The sequence below is a fragment of the Felis catus genome, chromosome C1 (assembly GCF_018350175.1).
Source record: "Felis catus isolate Fca126 chromosome C1, F.catus_Fca126_mat1.0, whole genome shotgun sequence".
NCBI classification, from domain to species: Eukaryota; Metazoa; Chordata; class Mammalia; order Carnivora; family Felidae; genus Felis; species Felis catus.
Window position 1 is genome coordinate 21,491,819 of NC_058375.1, and position 16,426 is coordinate 21,508,244.

General features: G+C 40.7%; 1 protein-coding gene and 2 non-coding genes across 4 annotated transcripts in view; 2 read left to right on the plus strand and 1 right to left on the minus strand.

Annotated features, from left to right (window-relative positions):
- TAF12 (TATA-box binding protein associated factor 12) overlaps positions 1-10,556 on the minus strand; it is a 31,930-nt gene extending 21,374 nt beyond the window's left edge. Inside the window, exon 1 of one of the 2 annotated variants that reach the window (XM_003989771.5) lies at positions 10,405-10,556. The gene's annotated coding sequence lies outside the window, so the exon portion shown is untranslated. The remainder of the gene's footprint in view (positions 1-10,404) is intronic. The other variant, XM_006934487.5, reaches the window with a different exon arrangement.
- Positions 10,557-13,135: 2,579 nt separating this feature from the next.
- Positions 13,136-13,242, plus strand: LOC111562028. The gene has a single exon (XR_002745089.1). It is a non-coding gene; the product is annotated as a U6 spliceosomal RNA (small nuclear RNA).
- Positions 13,243-15,709: 2,467 nt separating this feature from the next.
- LOC111562165 lies at positions 15,710-15,843 on the plus strand. Its single transcript, XR_002745209.2, has one exon. It is a non-coding gene; the product is annotated as a U11 spliceosomal RNA (small nuclear RNA).
- Positions 15,844-16,426: the final 583 nt, after the last annotated feature.

Consider the following 16,426-nt stretch of genomic DNA (forward strand, 5'->3'; position numbering starts at 1 on the left):
GGGCTAGCTAGCACTCACGAACTGTGAGATCATGACCTGAGCTGAAGTCGGACGCTCAATTGACTGAGCCACCCAGGCACCCCGTATTTGTATTTCATTTTTAAAGTTTATTCATTTTGAGGGGGGCTGCAGAGAGAATGGGAGGAGAGAGAATCTCTCAATTTGGGGCTCAATTCCATGAACCATGAGATTATGATCTGAGCCAAAATCAAGGGAGTCCAACGTTTAACTGATTGCACCACCCAGGCACCCCTGATTCCGTTTATATGAAATTCTAATCTCTAATGATCTAAAAACTAAACTCTAGCAATAGATGGGGCAGAGACTAAACAGGGATATGGGGGAAGTTTGTGAGGTAGATATAAATGCTCTATATCTTGAGGGGGGTGATGCTTACACAGTTGCATACATTTCTGAAAACCCATCAAACTAAATACTTACAATGTGCATTTTATTGTACACAAATTATACCTCAATAAAGTCGGCTCAGAAAAAAAAAAAAAAACTCTTAATATGCAACTATTACACGACCTGACCCAACAATTGAAGTCCTAGGCATTTATCCTAGAGAAATGAGAACTTATGTTCACACCAAAACCTTTACATAAATATTCATAGTAGCCTTATTTGTAATAGTCAAAAACTGCAATCAGCTCAGGTGTCTCTCAAGAAGTGAATGGTTAAACAAACTGGTATATCCAGATCATGGAAAATTACTTAACAATAAAAAGAAAAAAACTTGATACACACGACTTACATGAACCTCCAGAGAATTACGTTGAGCAAAAGACAATACAAAAATGTATTTATATAACATCTTTGAAATGACAAAATTTTAGGAACAGGAAAGAGATTCGTGAGGTTGTTAGGCACTGAGTGGCAGGGAAGCAGATGTGGTTACAAAAGGGCAATATGAGGGACCTTTGTGATGGAATCATTCAGTGTCTTGACTGTGATGACAGATAAAAGAAACTTTAGGGGCTCCTGGGTGACTCAGTCAGTGAGGTGACCAATGACCAACCAATGACCAACTCTTGATTTTTGTCTCAGGTCATGATCTCGTGATTCGTGGGTTCAAGCCCCACTTTGCTAACAGTGTGGAGCCTGCTTGGGATTTTCTGTCTCTCTGCCCCTCCCCTGCTTACTCTCTCTCTCTCTCTCTCTCTCTCAAAATAAATAAATAAACACTAAAAAAAAAAAAAAAAAAAAAGAACCTATGAAAGTGACTAAATTGTATAGGACTTAATCCACATACATCCACAAATGAATACAAGTCAACAAATACAAGTAAAACTGGGTAAATCTGAATGAGACTGGTGGATTATATCAGGGTCAATATCCTGATTGTCATATTGCACAACAGTTTTGCAAAATGTTACCACTGGAGAAAACTAGGCAAAGTATACAAGAGATCTCTGTATGTTATTTTTTTTAATTAAAAAATTATTTATTTATTTTGAGAGAGAGAGAGAGAGAGAGAGAGAGAGAGAGAGAGAGAGAGAGAGAGAGAAAGGGACAGAGAGACGGGGAGAAAGAAAATCCCAGCACAGAGCTCAACACAAGGCTGAAACTCACAAACCAAGAGATCATGACCTGAGCCAAAGTCTGACACTTAGCCCACTTAGCCACCCAGGTGTTCCACTCTGTATTATTTCTTATAACTACAAATAAATCTACAATTATCTCAATTTTTAAAATTGGGGAAAAAAAATTCTCAGCAGTAAATGAAAAGCCCTTCTAAAGATGGCCCAAAGGGGGCACCTGAGTGGCTCAGTCAGTTAAGTGTCTGGCATCAGCTCAGGTCACGAGCTCCAGGATCACAAGTTCCATTCCCACATTGGGCTCTCTGCTGTCAGCATGGAGCCTGCTTCTGATCCTCTGTCACCCTCTCTCTCTGCCCCTCCCCTGCTTGCACCTGCTCTCTCTTTGAAAAATAAATAAAAATTTTAAAATAAATAAATGAAATAAAGATGACCCAAAGCTTAGGAGCCATAAAATACTTGACATGTTCAATGACATAAAAATAAAAATGTCTGACAAATAAATAAAATTAAAAAAAAAAACAAAAATAAAATGTCTGCATGGCAACAAACATAATAAAGGACAAAAAGGCAAACTAGCAAAAATATATGAAATATATATATCAAAGACAAAGAACTAATTTCTTTAACATATAAAAAATACTTAGACATCAATAGGCACCCAACCACCCAAAAGAAAAATTGCAAAAAACAAAACAAACCCCAAAAAAACACAGCACAAGAAATTCAAATAGTTCTTAAAGTAATGAAATTACCTTTATTCTCATTCATAATAAAAACACAGATTAAAACTATTTATTCCTCCTCTGGCAATGATGAAAAAGTTTTACATGTACTCTGAAAATTTTATGGATAGTCACTTCATCTGTTGTTGGAGTGGGGGGAATATAAATTTGTTAGAGATCTCTATACAGGGCTACTTAGCAGTATCTACCAAAATTAGAAAAACATATATTGTTTTGACCCCACAGTTCCATGTTTAGCAATTTATATTATAGTTGAACTTCTATGTAAAAATAATACTGTACATACAAGGAATATCAGCCTAAATGTCCATCAAAAGTGATACAGTTAAATAAATCAGGGTATAACCACAATGAAATACGCTGAAAAAGAATAAGACTCATGAAAATATTAAGCTAAATGAAAGAATCCAGAGGTACCTGGCTGGCCCAATTGGAAGAGCTGTAACCCTTTTTGTTTTGTTTTGTTTTTGTTTTTGTTTTTTTGGAAGGCAGGAGGTTTATTTTACACCAGAGGGGCTCAGAGGAGATCACTCTCCAAGGTCTGAGCTGGAAGAGCTGTAACTCTTAATCTCAGGGTCATGGGTTCGAGCCCCATGTTGGGTGTAGAAATTACTTAAATAAAACTTTTTAAAAATTAAACAAAATAAATAAAAGAAAAATCCTGTCACAAAAGACATGTTGTATCATTCCATTTATATGAAATGTCCAGAACAGACACACCTATCAAGACAAGAAAGTGGATTAGTGGTTGCCAGGGCTGAAGCGTAAGGGAGAAGAATAGGGATTGACTGCTAATGGTAAAGGGTTTATTTTAGGAAGGGACAAAATAATCTGAAATTAGATTATGGTGATGGTTGGTTGCATAACCCTGAATGTATAAAAAAGCCATTGAACTGTACATCTGATAATGGTGAATTGTATGATAATGTCAATGACATCTCAATAAAGCTGTTTTTAAAAAATGAAAAAACTCATGAAAGGACCTCTAAAATACACTGTTCATTGAAAATCCAAGGTACAGAATAGTGAGAATAATTTGTTATCATTTATTAAAAGACATATAACTGTAAATGCATAAATTATTCCTGGAAAGATAAATAAGAAACTGATAACAGCAGTTATCTTGGTAGGGAAGGGAACAGTAGTATCTGGGTGGCCTATAGGACCAAGGTGGGAGAAGATTTACTTTTCATCATATACCCTAAATTCTGTACTATGTGTATATGCTACCTATGAAAAAAAGAATTAAAGTAGTATTTGGTTTGTTTCCTCTGAAAAAATAGGTAGTTCTGACAACTTTTTAAAATATAACAAAAAATACAGCAGTAGCAACAAAAACGAATTTAACCTATATCTCATACCTTATAAAAAAGCAAACTCAAAACTGATCATACACTTAAAATTAAAAATGTAAAACTACAAAACTTTTAGAAGAAAATATATACGGAAAAAAAATCTTCATAACTTTGGGTCAGGACAGAGTTCTTACATGTAACACCAAAAGCATAATCCACAAAAGAAAGAAATTGAGGAGTGCCTGGTGGCTCAGTCGTTTAAGCGTATGACTTCGGCTCAGGTTGTGATCTCATGATTTGTGAGTTCCAGCCCCGCATTGGACTCTGCACTAATAGTGCGGAGCCTGCTTGGGATTCTCTCTCTCCCTCTTTCTCTGCCTCTCCCTACTCTCTCTCTCTCTCTCTCAAAATAAATAAACTTTGTGAAAAAAAAAAAGAAAGAAATTGATAAAGTGAACTTCACCAAAATGTAAACTCCTGCTCCATAAAAGAAAATAAAGACATGTCATACATGAAGAGAAAATATTAAAAATCACATATCTGACAAATAACTTGCATACAGGTTACATAAAGAACTCTCAAAATTCAACAAGTAACAATGCAATTAAAAAATGGACAAAAGATCTGAACAGACCCTATGCCTAAGAAGATATGCAGATGACAAACACATGAAAAGATATTCAATATCATTAGTCATCTGGGGAATGCAATGAGGGAAATGAATAACCATTAAATACTATTAGAATAATTTAAAAATTTTAAAAATAGACAAGTGCTGGAGAGGATGTTGAGCAACTGAAATCATCATACATTTCTGTGTGAATGTAAAATGGTGCAATCTCTTTAGAAAACAGTTTGCAGTTTCTTATAAAGTGAAGTATATATTTATCATATGACCCAGAAATCCCACTCCTAAGGTATTCACTAAAGAAATGAAAACTTCTATTCACACAAAACTTGGTGTGTGAATGTTTACAGCAACATTATTAATAACTGTCCAAAACTGGAAAAATAGATTGTCCTTGAACTGGTGAATGGATAAACTATAAATATATATCTATATAACGGAGTACTACTCAGCAATAGTAAGGAAGAACTACGGACACATGCAACAACATGGATAATCAAATGCATATGCTAAGTGAAAGTGGCAAGACAAAAGGCTACTTACTATATGATTCCATTTATATGACACTCTGGAAAAGGCAAAGCTACATGGATGGAGAGAACAGATTAGAGGTTGCCAGTGGCTTGGAGTGGGTTAGGGTTTGACTACAAAGGAGCAGCACGAAGAAAATTCTGGGGATGGTGGAACTTTTAGGGAGCAGTGTTATGGTGCTTACATGAAAGTGTGCATTGTCACAACTCATAGAACTGCACTCCCAAAAGGATGGGTTTTTTGGTATGTAAATTTATTTGTTAAAAAACAAAACATCATAACCATTCTGAAATGGTCAATGACTCCATTTCCAAATCACCTGTTTACTGACAACTTTCATCAAGTCCAATTGTGGATGATACTGACCAAGCACAATGCCATGAAGTGACTGTAAATAACCTAAATTCTGTTATGTGATATACCATGGTTGCCTTTGGGCTACTCAAATTTCTAACTCTCACTTACTTGGAATGCCAAGAAATAGGGAAGTACTACTGTGTAGAAACAGAGGCATTAATTGTGGGACAGTTTGAGAGAACAATTGTAACAGTAAACCATTACTAGCACCTACTATGTGGAAATCACATGCTACGGGATTTACGAAATTAAGTCCAGAGAGTCCATGCCCCAGTAATCTACAGTAAAACTTACTTCATAATTTTATCAAAACAAGATTGTGTGGCTGGGAGTTCAATTAAATACCAAGTCTATCCTCCCTCCTCCTCACCAGTTACATTTAAACTATGGGTGACAGGCTGAGGATAACAGCCCTAGCTGCTTTTCCTTTTAACAGCTTGTACCTCAAACAGAAATCCAGTTGCAACCCTATCATTGTACTATGAGGTTCTGATTTTTCAGAGGGTTAGGAGATGGGGGGAGGGGGTCACACCTTGTAGTAATTATAAGACCATGGCCTTTTCTAGACATCTGTTTCATTAGCAATTTTTTTTTTTAAGTAGGCTTCATGCCCAGCACAGAGTCCAACACGGAGCTTGAACTCATGACCCTGAGATCAAGACCTGAGCTGCGATCAAGTCAGACACTAAAAGACTGCACCACTCAGGCACCCCAACAGATATTTTTTTATATTTTATTTTGGGAGGCCCCTGGCTGGCTCAGTTAGAAGAGCATGAAACTCGATGTTGGGGTTGTGAGTTCGAGCCCCACCTGGAGTATAGAGATTACTTAAATAAAACTTAAAAAAAAAAAAAAAAGTTTTCACAAGGGGTGCCTGGGTGGCTCAGTCAGTACAGCATCCGACTTTTGATTTCAGCTCAGGTCATGATCTCACGGTTTGTGGGTTCCAGCCCCACGCTGGAATCTGAGCTGACACTGCGGAGCCTACTTGGAATTCGCTTTCTCTCCCTGTTCCTCCCCTGTTCTCTCTCTCTCTCCTTCTCTGAAAATAAGCTTTATTTTTTTTTATTTTGTTTAATGTTTATTTATTTTTGAGACAGAGAGACAGAGTATGAATGGGGGAGGGGCAGAGAGAGAGGGAGACACAGAATCTGAAGCAGGCTCCAGACTCTGAGCACAGAGCCTGACACGGGGCTAGAACTCACAGACCGTGAGATCATGACTGAGCCGAAGTCGGAAGCTCAACCGACTGAGCCATCCAGGCGCCCCAGAAAATAAACTTTAAAAAAAAGTTTTAAAAAATAGTTTAAGTAATCTCTACACCCAACATTGGGGCTCAAACTTACAACCCTGAGATCAAGAGTCGCATGTTCTTTGGACTGAACCAGTCCAAAATATATATACATATATGTATATATATATATTTTTTTAAGTGAAGAGAATAGGGGAATAGAAGAACAGATTGTCTTTAAAACCCTTTCACTTCTGAAATGTTTAGGAATTATTTAAACCAAATTGTGGAGTAAAGGGGACTACCAGGCTGATGGCATAAAAGCCCTATCACTGTGGTACAGGACTTAAATGACTGGGTTTTCTATCTGTTTCTTTTCTCATTGGCTTCTAGATGTATCTAAATGAGCTCAAATTTCCCAGCCTTAAAAAAAAAATCCATTAATTGCATTCTGTAAAACTTGAGAGGAACATTTCTTTCCATTAGTTTTTTTGACTAGTTTGATTCTGTTTAGGTGGTCTTGGCTTAACAGAAAGGCAATACAATACAGTGGTCAAGGGACAGACTCTGGTGGCAATGTCTGGGTTCAAATACCAACTCTGCCACTTATTAATCAGCTTTACGTCCTTGAGCAAGTTATTCCAATCTCTTTATACTTCAGTTTCCTCATGTGAAAAATGCATTCACATTTTATATATCTCATGGGACTGTTGTGACAGTACATTGAATTTATGTATAGAAAGCACTTAGAAGAGTGCCTGGCACATGAAAAGTACAAATAAACATGTTTGCTAATATTATAATATATATGCTCCTCTCTTCTAAATCTTAGTTATAAAAATCAGTGCATTAAAGCTAAAGGTTTTCAACCATTGTAGTATGTGTTGGTGGCATCCTATAACCATTTTTATGACTTCATATATAAAAAAAAAAAAGTGGGGTGCCTGGGTGATCAGTCAGTTAAGCATCAGACTCTTGATTCTGGCTAGGGTCATGGTCTCAAGGTTTGGGAGTTCCTGCCCCACATTGGGATCTGTGCTGACACTGCAGAGCCTGCTTGGGATGGGATTTTCTCTCAAAATAAATAAATAAGCTTTGGAAAAAAAAAAAAACTTAAAAAACAATACAAAAAAAAAAGTGACTGCAAAAAAATGGTCGTGGTAAATGGTCAAAAGGAAGCTGATGAGGGGTCCTATGGCACAGGGAAGGCCCAAGTCAGGAGGGTTGGGTATCATACTACTTCTGCCACAGAATTATAGGAGCTCCCTTTGACCAAATTTTCTACATCTATAATTCAGAGTAGGATCCGAATTCTTAAGTCCTTACACCTCTAACAATTAATGTAAGATGTTAGATTAAGTCCATATGTACAGATTTCAGTTTGTCTTCTGCCACTGGCACACCTATTTCACAATACAGACTGATAAACACTGGTTGTGTATAGTCTCCAAAGTATTTTGGGGCTTTCCATGAAGACCTTAGGTCAAAAGTAATACGTTCCATGTTCAGATCTTCTCTAACACAATGATTTTCTGATCAGGTACTCTGAAACACTATTATGGTAATTCAATGCTAGAGCTACATATGAGTGAAATAAGTACCTTTTGCAAATGTAGATGAGAATGTTAACTCAAGAATAAATTGTCATTAATTAAACCAAGTATTTTGAAATGGTGTCATGGGAATGCTTTACTTCATAATTTGGGGTAAGTTTTGATCACTTGTATGTAGTAGAGGCACTTGAAAATAGTATAAGCTAACCCTTTGGGGAAAAAAAACAGTAGTTTCAACTAAGTTAGCCCAATTTCCCTACTCATCTAGTTCATGTTGCAATTAATTGTAAAGTTAATCCAATTTAAGTCCTTGCTCTTCAAATTGGTCTTTTGTGGCCTCCTAAATTTAAAATTAAATATATCTTTCTCCATTGTAAGGAAAAGTTCTAATCAGGTCCCATTTTTAGATCTTGAATATCTATGCTTATTTAAAAACAAAGAAATTTAGCTCTCAAATACTACACTATATAAGTACCCTAGCAAGTTATAGTACTTGGTATTAATAGAAATCTTAAGGAGGAGGGGGTGCTTTCATTCAATATGTTTTGTTTAACTGTTACTTCTATTTTGTTGATGGGCAAACTGAGATATGGAAAAGAATTCACTTAGAAAAGTAGACAAAATTAGTCAAACACATACAAGGTTTGACTGGGGATGGGCCACTTAGTTAGTTCCATGTGTTTACAGGCAAGGTACTTAACCTCTCTGAACCAATTTCCTTATCTGCACAATGAGACTGACAATATCTAACTTGTGGAGTTGTGAGAATTAAATAATATAACACTTGAAAGTGCTTACGGGGGCGCCTGGGTGGCTCTGTCGGTTAAGCGGCCGACTTCGGATCAGGTCATGATCTCCCAGTCCATGAGTTCGAGCCCCGTGTCGGGCTCTGTGCTGACAGCTCAGAACCTGGAGCCTGATTCAGATTCTGTGTCTCCCTCTCTCTGACCCTCCCCCGTTCATGCTCGCTCTCTCTCTCTGTCTGTCTCAAAAATAAATAAATGTTAAAAAAAATTAATATATAAAAAAGAAAGTGCTTACGATAGTGCCTGGTTAATCTGTGTAGGTTTCAGTAAAAGATATTATTGAAGGGAAGTAACTGGTCCAGGTACCCCTGACATTCTTATCTAAAAGCAGCCATCTCCAATAAATCCTGATACTAAAAATATAGGATATAACTTATTTATCTGCAACTTTTTAAATGGCTTACTATATTGGGGTTGGGGGAGGGGGAGGAGAAGCGTTCCTTTAAAGGTTCCCTAACTGGTGACATCCACTGTATTGATGTCAATACAGCCACAAGACTTGAAATAAAGTACTAAATTTGTAAAAATTTCCTTCTTGAGTTTGACGTTAAAGCAAAGATTCTAGAAGCGTATTTTCAAGGATATTATTAGCCAAGATCTCCTATTTGCTAGGCACAGCAGGGTACTATATCAAAATTATGATCGAATCAATCACTGCTTCATGTGATCCTAAGCCTTCTTTGGACCTCAGCCTCTTTACCTATAAAACAGGAGTTTTACAAAGATTATCTTTCTGGGCCATCCTGTCCCCCTATCTCTAACATTCTTTTATTTGAGATGCAGAGATCTGTGCTCAATCAGGGTTCGGTGGAATGGTATTTAAAGCACTTATCAAGTATATAACTGAGTTCAAACGGCTTCAACTTCACATCAGAGCTTTGTAAGAATGAAGCAGAAAACGAAGATGCTTGCATGTGGGCTTTCCTAGATAAAAGTATCTGACACAAGAAAAGCCTGCCAAATGCCAAGCAGGCAGCGCGAAGGAAGGGTCGTCTTCCCCTGAGTACATCCTTTACCACTCAGGATTCAGAGAATATGAGGAAAAAAATGGATCACTACATCTTTTCCAAACTCTCCCTTTCCTTTGGAGGCTGATCTCCCTGCAGCCATGGCCCCTTATACTCTCCGCTTTGGAGAGCTCGGGTTCTCACAGCCCTGTTCCTTCAGGTACTTCGGAGTCTCCAAGCCCTGATCCCGTCCCCACAGAAGCCCGTCTTCACTGCCCGCTGCCGTTCCTTCCAAACCCAAGTGGTCTCTGAGCGCTCCTGCCCCTCAGGAACCTAAGTCTTCGCTAATCTGTTTCTGAATCCTTAGGAGCCTGGGTCTTGACTGTCCCGCTTCTGTCTCTTAGGAGCCCAAGTCCTCACAGCTCCGCTTTTACCTTTCAGGAGCCCGTGTCTTCACGCCCCTTTCCATTCAGACCCTCTCCTCTTAAGAGTACGGGTCCTCACAATCCTGTTCCCCTCACATCGCTTTCCCTCAGGTGCCGGAGAACTCACATTCGTCCCGGTTCCCTAAGTCCCGTCTATAGCCCCGGTCCCCACAGCCGCGTCTTCTCCGAGCCCGGAGCCCCTTAGTCCCGTCCCAACAGCCTGATTCCTCGCACAACCCGGTATCCTCCACAACATACTTCTTCAAACACTGACCCACTGTGGGTCTGGGTCCTGACTCCCTCCTCCCGCTCTTCTTCCTCAACTGCCAGGGCCCAAGACTCACAGGCAGCAGCGTCTATCTCCCCATGATATGCGGAGACTGCCCCAGTGAAGCGTTCGTCTCAGCAGCCGGTCCGACTGCTCGGCCCTCCCCGAGTACTTCCGGCACCGCTCCCCGCCTCCAACCCGGAAACGCGCGTCTCTTCCGGCCGGCGGGCGCGCGCCTCGCTTACGCACGCGCAGACTGCTCTCTGACACGTGGTCGCGGTCCTAGGCTGTTTCTCTGCTCCGGCGGTTGGGGTTTTTCTTGCTTGTGGTTGGGTGGCAGCGTGGGCGAACTCGTTGCCTTCTACCCCGGCGTTGCGATCCCTGCTCTTGCTGTTTCTTTCAGTCTCCGCGTATGGTATACGCTAGCACGGCCGATAATTGACGCCCTTGGATGTCTTAAAGGTCGCCATTTTTAGTTGATTTAGTTGCCTTTATGGTCGTATCTAGACAGAGATACCACTTGGGACCGCAGCACCCCGTGGATAATCCCGTTGAACTCTAACAAGGGAATTGGCAGCACAAGAGCGTGGAGACGAGAGACGGGTTGTACCTATGGGTTGGCAAATAGTATTAATTGAGCACTTACTGTCATCAAGGAACTTTGCTAAGCCTCTTAACTCCGATACATCATTTAATCTTTTTAAAAATTATTTATTTTGAAATGGAGGAGAGGCAGAGAGGGAGAGAGAGAATCCTAAGCAGACTCCACATGAAGCCTGACGCTGGGCTTGATCCCACCACCCCCAAATCAGGACTTGAACCAATATCAAGACTCAGATGCTCAATCGACTGAGCCACCCAGGTGCCCCTATATCACGTAATCATTTAAAGAAAACCCCTGAGAGGGGCGCCCTAGTGGCCTAGTGAGTTAAGTGTGGGACTCTTGATCTCTGGTTTTGATCTCGGTTTGGTGAGTTACAGACCCCACGTGGGGCTCCTCGCTACTGATAACATGGAGCCTGCTTGGGATTGTCTCTCCCTCTCTCTGCCCCTTTCTTGCTCTCTCTCCCTCTCTCTCTCAAAATAAAATTAAAAAACAAAAAAAACAAAAAAAAACAAAAAAAAAAAAACAACTTTAAAATAAAATCCCTGAGAAATTAAGTAAGGTTCTAGTAAGTGCAGTCTCAACTTGAACTCTCACTTAAAGCCTAATCCTGCCCTGTGTGTAACCATTACACTGATGGTTTTAGTTTTTACATCACTTTGGGATAACATTTTTTACCTTATGCCAGGTGCTAGGCATGGAAGACCCAGTCCCAACCAATGTGATGTTCACACTAAAATGAAGAACCTGCAGACACAAACGAATATACAAAGGGCCATGACAGCCCAAAGTGAGCCATAGTAACTGCCTGCAGAAATCAGGAAGAGGTGTCCCCCACCTATATTTTATTTTTTATTAATCTCTACATCCAGCACGGGGCTCAAACTCAACCCCTAGATCGAGAGTCACAGGCTCTTTGAGCCAGCCAGGTGCCCTCCTTATCTTTACATCTTCTCATCCTTGGCCCACCAAACTCCCAATCACCTGCATTGCCACCAGATGCAAATTCTTAGATTCAAGGCCCCTTCACCATTAGGCTTCAAATGGCCTTCCTTAGCCTAATTTCCCTGCTACAGCTCTCTTCATTCTCCTAAGGATCTGGCACACTTTTTTCCCTCCCACTCCATCTTTTTAAGACCAGTTTAAATGTATATTCACTCATTCAGCAAACAGTGCTCGTTGTGTGCCAAGCTTTTTGCTAGGTCCTGGGTATATATGCTAGTAGATACGACAGATAATAAATACCCTTATTCTGAGAGTTTACAATCTGGAGTGGGAAACCATCAGAAAGTACACAAAAGTGTAAGAGAGAACACCGGATTTAACTAGCTGGGTGATCTAAAGCCCTGAGCTAAGGAAGCTTATTCAAGGACCAAGATGAGGACCAAGATGACCAAGGTGGCTGGAATTTAATAAGTGATAGAGTGGCGGGTAGAGTTGGGAGAGGCAAGCAGGGCTCAGCTCAGGCAGGACTTTGTAGGCTATGGTGAGGACAGGAGGTTTTATTTATTGTGCAATGGGAAGCCATTGGAGTGTTGAAAGGGGGAGTGAAATAGTGATTTAATTTTTTAAATGTTTGTTTATTTTGGGGGCGCCTGGGTGGCTCAGTCGCTTGAGCATCCAACTTCGGCTCAGGTCATGATGTCACGGTCCGTGGGTTCGAGCCCGGCATTGGGCTCCGTGCTGACAGCTCAGAGCCTGGAGCCTGCTTTGGATTCTGTGTCTCCCTCTCTCTCTGTACCTCCTCCGCTCACACTTTGTCTCTCTCTCTCTCTGTCTCTCAAAAATAAATAAACATTAAAAAATTAAAAAATGAATGTTTATTTTTGAGAGGTGGGGGTTAGGGGCAGAGAGAGGGATACAGAAAATCCGAAGCGGGCCCTCGCTGTCAGTGCAAAGCCAGGTTTAGGGCTCGAACCCACAAACTGTGAGATAATGACCTGAGCTGAAGTCGGATGCTCAACTGACTGAGCCACCCAGGTGCCCCAAATAATGATTTGTTTTTAAGAGAGGACTAGCAGATTGATTATAGGAGAAGCCCCCAACAAACACAACTGACAGTGCCCGTATCTAGGCTTCGACCAGTCTACACTACAGGTCTGCTTCCTATTATTGTGTAGGAGCTTTTTATGTGACTTCCTTCTCTTGCAGCTTCTAAATTGTAGAGGTCAGGTACCTCTCTATATTATTAAAATATATTAAGGTGCTCACTTCAGCAGCATATATACTAAAATTGGAATGACACAGAGAAGATTAGCATGTCCTCTGCACAAGGATGATACGCAAATTTGTGAAGCATTGCATATTTTTCACTGAATTTGATCACTGAATTCTGCTTCTGAAACCAATATTGCACTGCATATTAACTTACTAAAATTTAAATTAAAAATAAAATATTTTAAGGACAGTAAAATGCCTGACAGTCTACATTTTTGTTTTAAAATGTAGGGGAGCCTGGGTGGCTCAGTCAGTTAAGTATTGGACTCTTGATTTCGGCTCAGGTCATGACCCCAGGGTCGTGAGATTGAGCCCCTACTGGAGATTCTGATTCTCTCTCTCTCTCTCTCTCTCTTTCCCTCCCCCCACCCCACTTGAGCATTCACACACTCTCTCTAAAAAAAAGTTAAAAATTAAAAAAAAAAAAATCTGTGTAGGGGCGCCTGGGTGGCTCAGTCAGTTGAGTATCCAACTTTGGCTCAGGTCGTGATCTCACATCTTGTGAGTTCGAGCCCCACATCGGGCTCTGTGCTGACAGCTCGGAGCCTGGAGTCTGCTTTGGATTCTGTGTCCTTCTCTCACTCTGCCCCTTTCTCACTCATGCTCTGTCTCTCTCTCTCAAGAATAGATAAAACACTAAAAAAAAAAAAAAAAAATCTATGTATATGTACATAGGAAACAGTCTGGCAAGAGAAACACTAAACTGTTCATAGTAGTTTGGGGAAAACATTCTCACATTTCTGTACTGTTTCAGCATTTTTACAATTAGCACATACTGTTTTTATATTAAAACTGATGTGTGATTGATTCCATTTTTATGCCATTCTGGAAAAGGCAAAACTACAGGACCAGAGAAGAGCACTACTTACCAGGATTGGGATTATGGGAAGGTGACTACAAAAGGAGACAGAGGAGCTTTTGGGGGTGATAGAAATGTTTGATATTTGATTGACCTTGGTACCAGATACATGTCTATATGAGTTTGTTCAACCATATGATAAAAAAGGTATATTTATATATAAATTACATGTCAACAAACCTGACTTTAGAAAATGAAACATAGGGAGAAAATATAGAAAGCAAGGACAATTTAAAAAAAAATTTTTTTTTAACGTTTATTTTTGAGACAGAGAGAGACAGAGCATGAACGGGGGAGGGTCAGAGAGAGAGGGAGACACAGAATCTGAAACAGGCTCCAGGATCTGAGCTGTTAGCACAGAGCCCGATGCGGGGTTCGAACTCACGAGCCTTGAGATCACGACCCGAGTCAAAGTTGGGCGCTCAACCACCTGAGCCACCCAGGTGCCCCAAGGGCAATTTTTTAAATAATTTATTTATTTTGAGAGAGAGATAGAGACAGAACACGAGGTGGTGGTGGGGCACAGAGAGAAGGAGAGAGAATCCCAAATAGGTTCCATGTTGTCAGCACAGAGCTGAGATTCCATCCCATGAACCATGAGACCATAACCTGAGCTGGAACCAAGAGTCAGATGTTTGACTGAGCCACCTAGGTGCCCTCAAAAGCAAGAACAATTTTAAAAATAATTTCAATTATACAAGTAATAAAATAGCTCATTATGCTTTTTAAAATAATTAGAATATTACAGGTAAATCTAAAGTCTTGTGTGTCATGAGTCTCATCCTTCCCTCCTTCCCAGAGGTAATCACTGATGTATGTTCTTGCAAATCTTTTTTAGAAAGTTAATAAAGTATGTGGCGTCAGGAAATATATAGCACTGGGTTTTTATGTGCACACGTGTATGCTCTTTGTTACACTGATCATTTAATGTGGTACCCCTATTCAACACCTTCACTCATTTTTTTATATCTGTTGATAAAGATCTACTTCAATCAATCCAAATGTAGTATTGATTTTTTTTTCCCCTTCACGTTAATGGTCGTCATGCTGTACCTTATTCTGCAACTCTTGTCACTCAATGCTTTTTGGTGTCTAATTCACTCCTGGCAGCGCAGCAGATGGCGTTCCACTTTATGAACACACAAGGCTCTGCTAATCCGTTAGCAGAAGAGGAGGTTCCTCCCAATTTTTCTCTTAATGGGAAGCTCTGCCTCCAGTGCTCGCCTGGTGGGGCCCCATCCGGGTCGATGGCTAGGGGTGGCACAAGTTTGTGCGTTTTCAATTTTAATCGGGTGGGATTCGTGTCTTCCGCAGACAGGTACCCAGAGCCGCCCAGAAGCGGATCTCCCGCGCAGCATACAACAGGTGCCACCCCATGCCTACTGCAGCTGGCGACAGCTTCTCCCGCCCTCTCCTACAAACGCTCTTCCCTGCCACTCCCTCTGCGCCTGCCGGCCCCTTCCCAGCAAGCACCGCTCATATTTGCATATCAATTTACCTCCTTGCCTTTACTACTATATAAAAACCAAAAGGACAAATCATAAGTCTTTTTGTGAAGATTGCCCTCCGGGCCAGAATGTCTTGCAGTTCCTCCCCTTACCCTGAGAAACAAGAAATAGGAAATTGCTTCAGCTTTGTTTTCACCTTTAGCAAAAGAGGGATTCGCCAACGCTGCCACCCTGCCTTAGTTCCTGTTAAGGCAAAAAGGGCTTCTGTCGTGAGTGGCACACGTAGGGCAGCTCCATTGCTCTTCGTGCGGAATCGACATCAAGAGATTTCGGAAGCATAATTTTTTGGTACCCGGGCAGCTGGTGATCGTTGGTCCCGGCGCCCCTGTTTGAAGTAGTGCGTTAAGAAAGAATTTCAAACCCGGTTTTGTTTGTATGGTAATGTCGTAATTACGAGGGCTGCTTATTGTCCCTTTTTTGGGGATTAGATGCAAGTATGTGAAATGATAACTGGGAAGAAATCTCTACGCAGGTCTTTTTCTAGGAGGTCAGTCAGTTACCGAAAAACGTCAAGGAGTTGTGATCGCTAGGGCGTATTCACAGCTGTGTTGGTTATGGAAAAGCTGCTCAGGTGATTGCTGACGTAGGAAGAGCGGCTGTTTTCCGTATCACAGGTTAAGGAATTGAGGTTTAAGCCAAACAAGTTACAAGTTTACTTAAGAGTACTCTCAATTACTCAGTGAGAATATCGGGCTTCCACCTAGGTACCTGTCTACAGGGGTGATTGAATCATCACACATAACTGATTTTGTAAAAAAATGTTCCCCCTTAACCAGGACTGTATGATATGTATGCATATATCTATGCCTTTCTAAAGCTGAGTTAGGGCTGCTGGGTGGCTCAGTCGGTTAAGCGTCCGGACTTCGGCTCAGGTCATGATCTTGCAGTACGTTTAGGCCCCGTGTCAGGT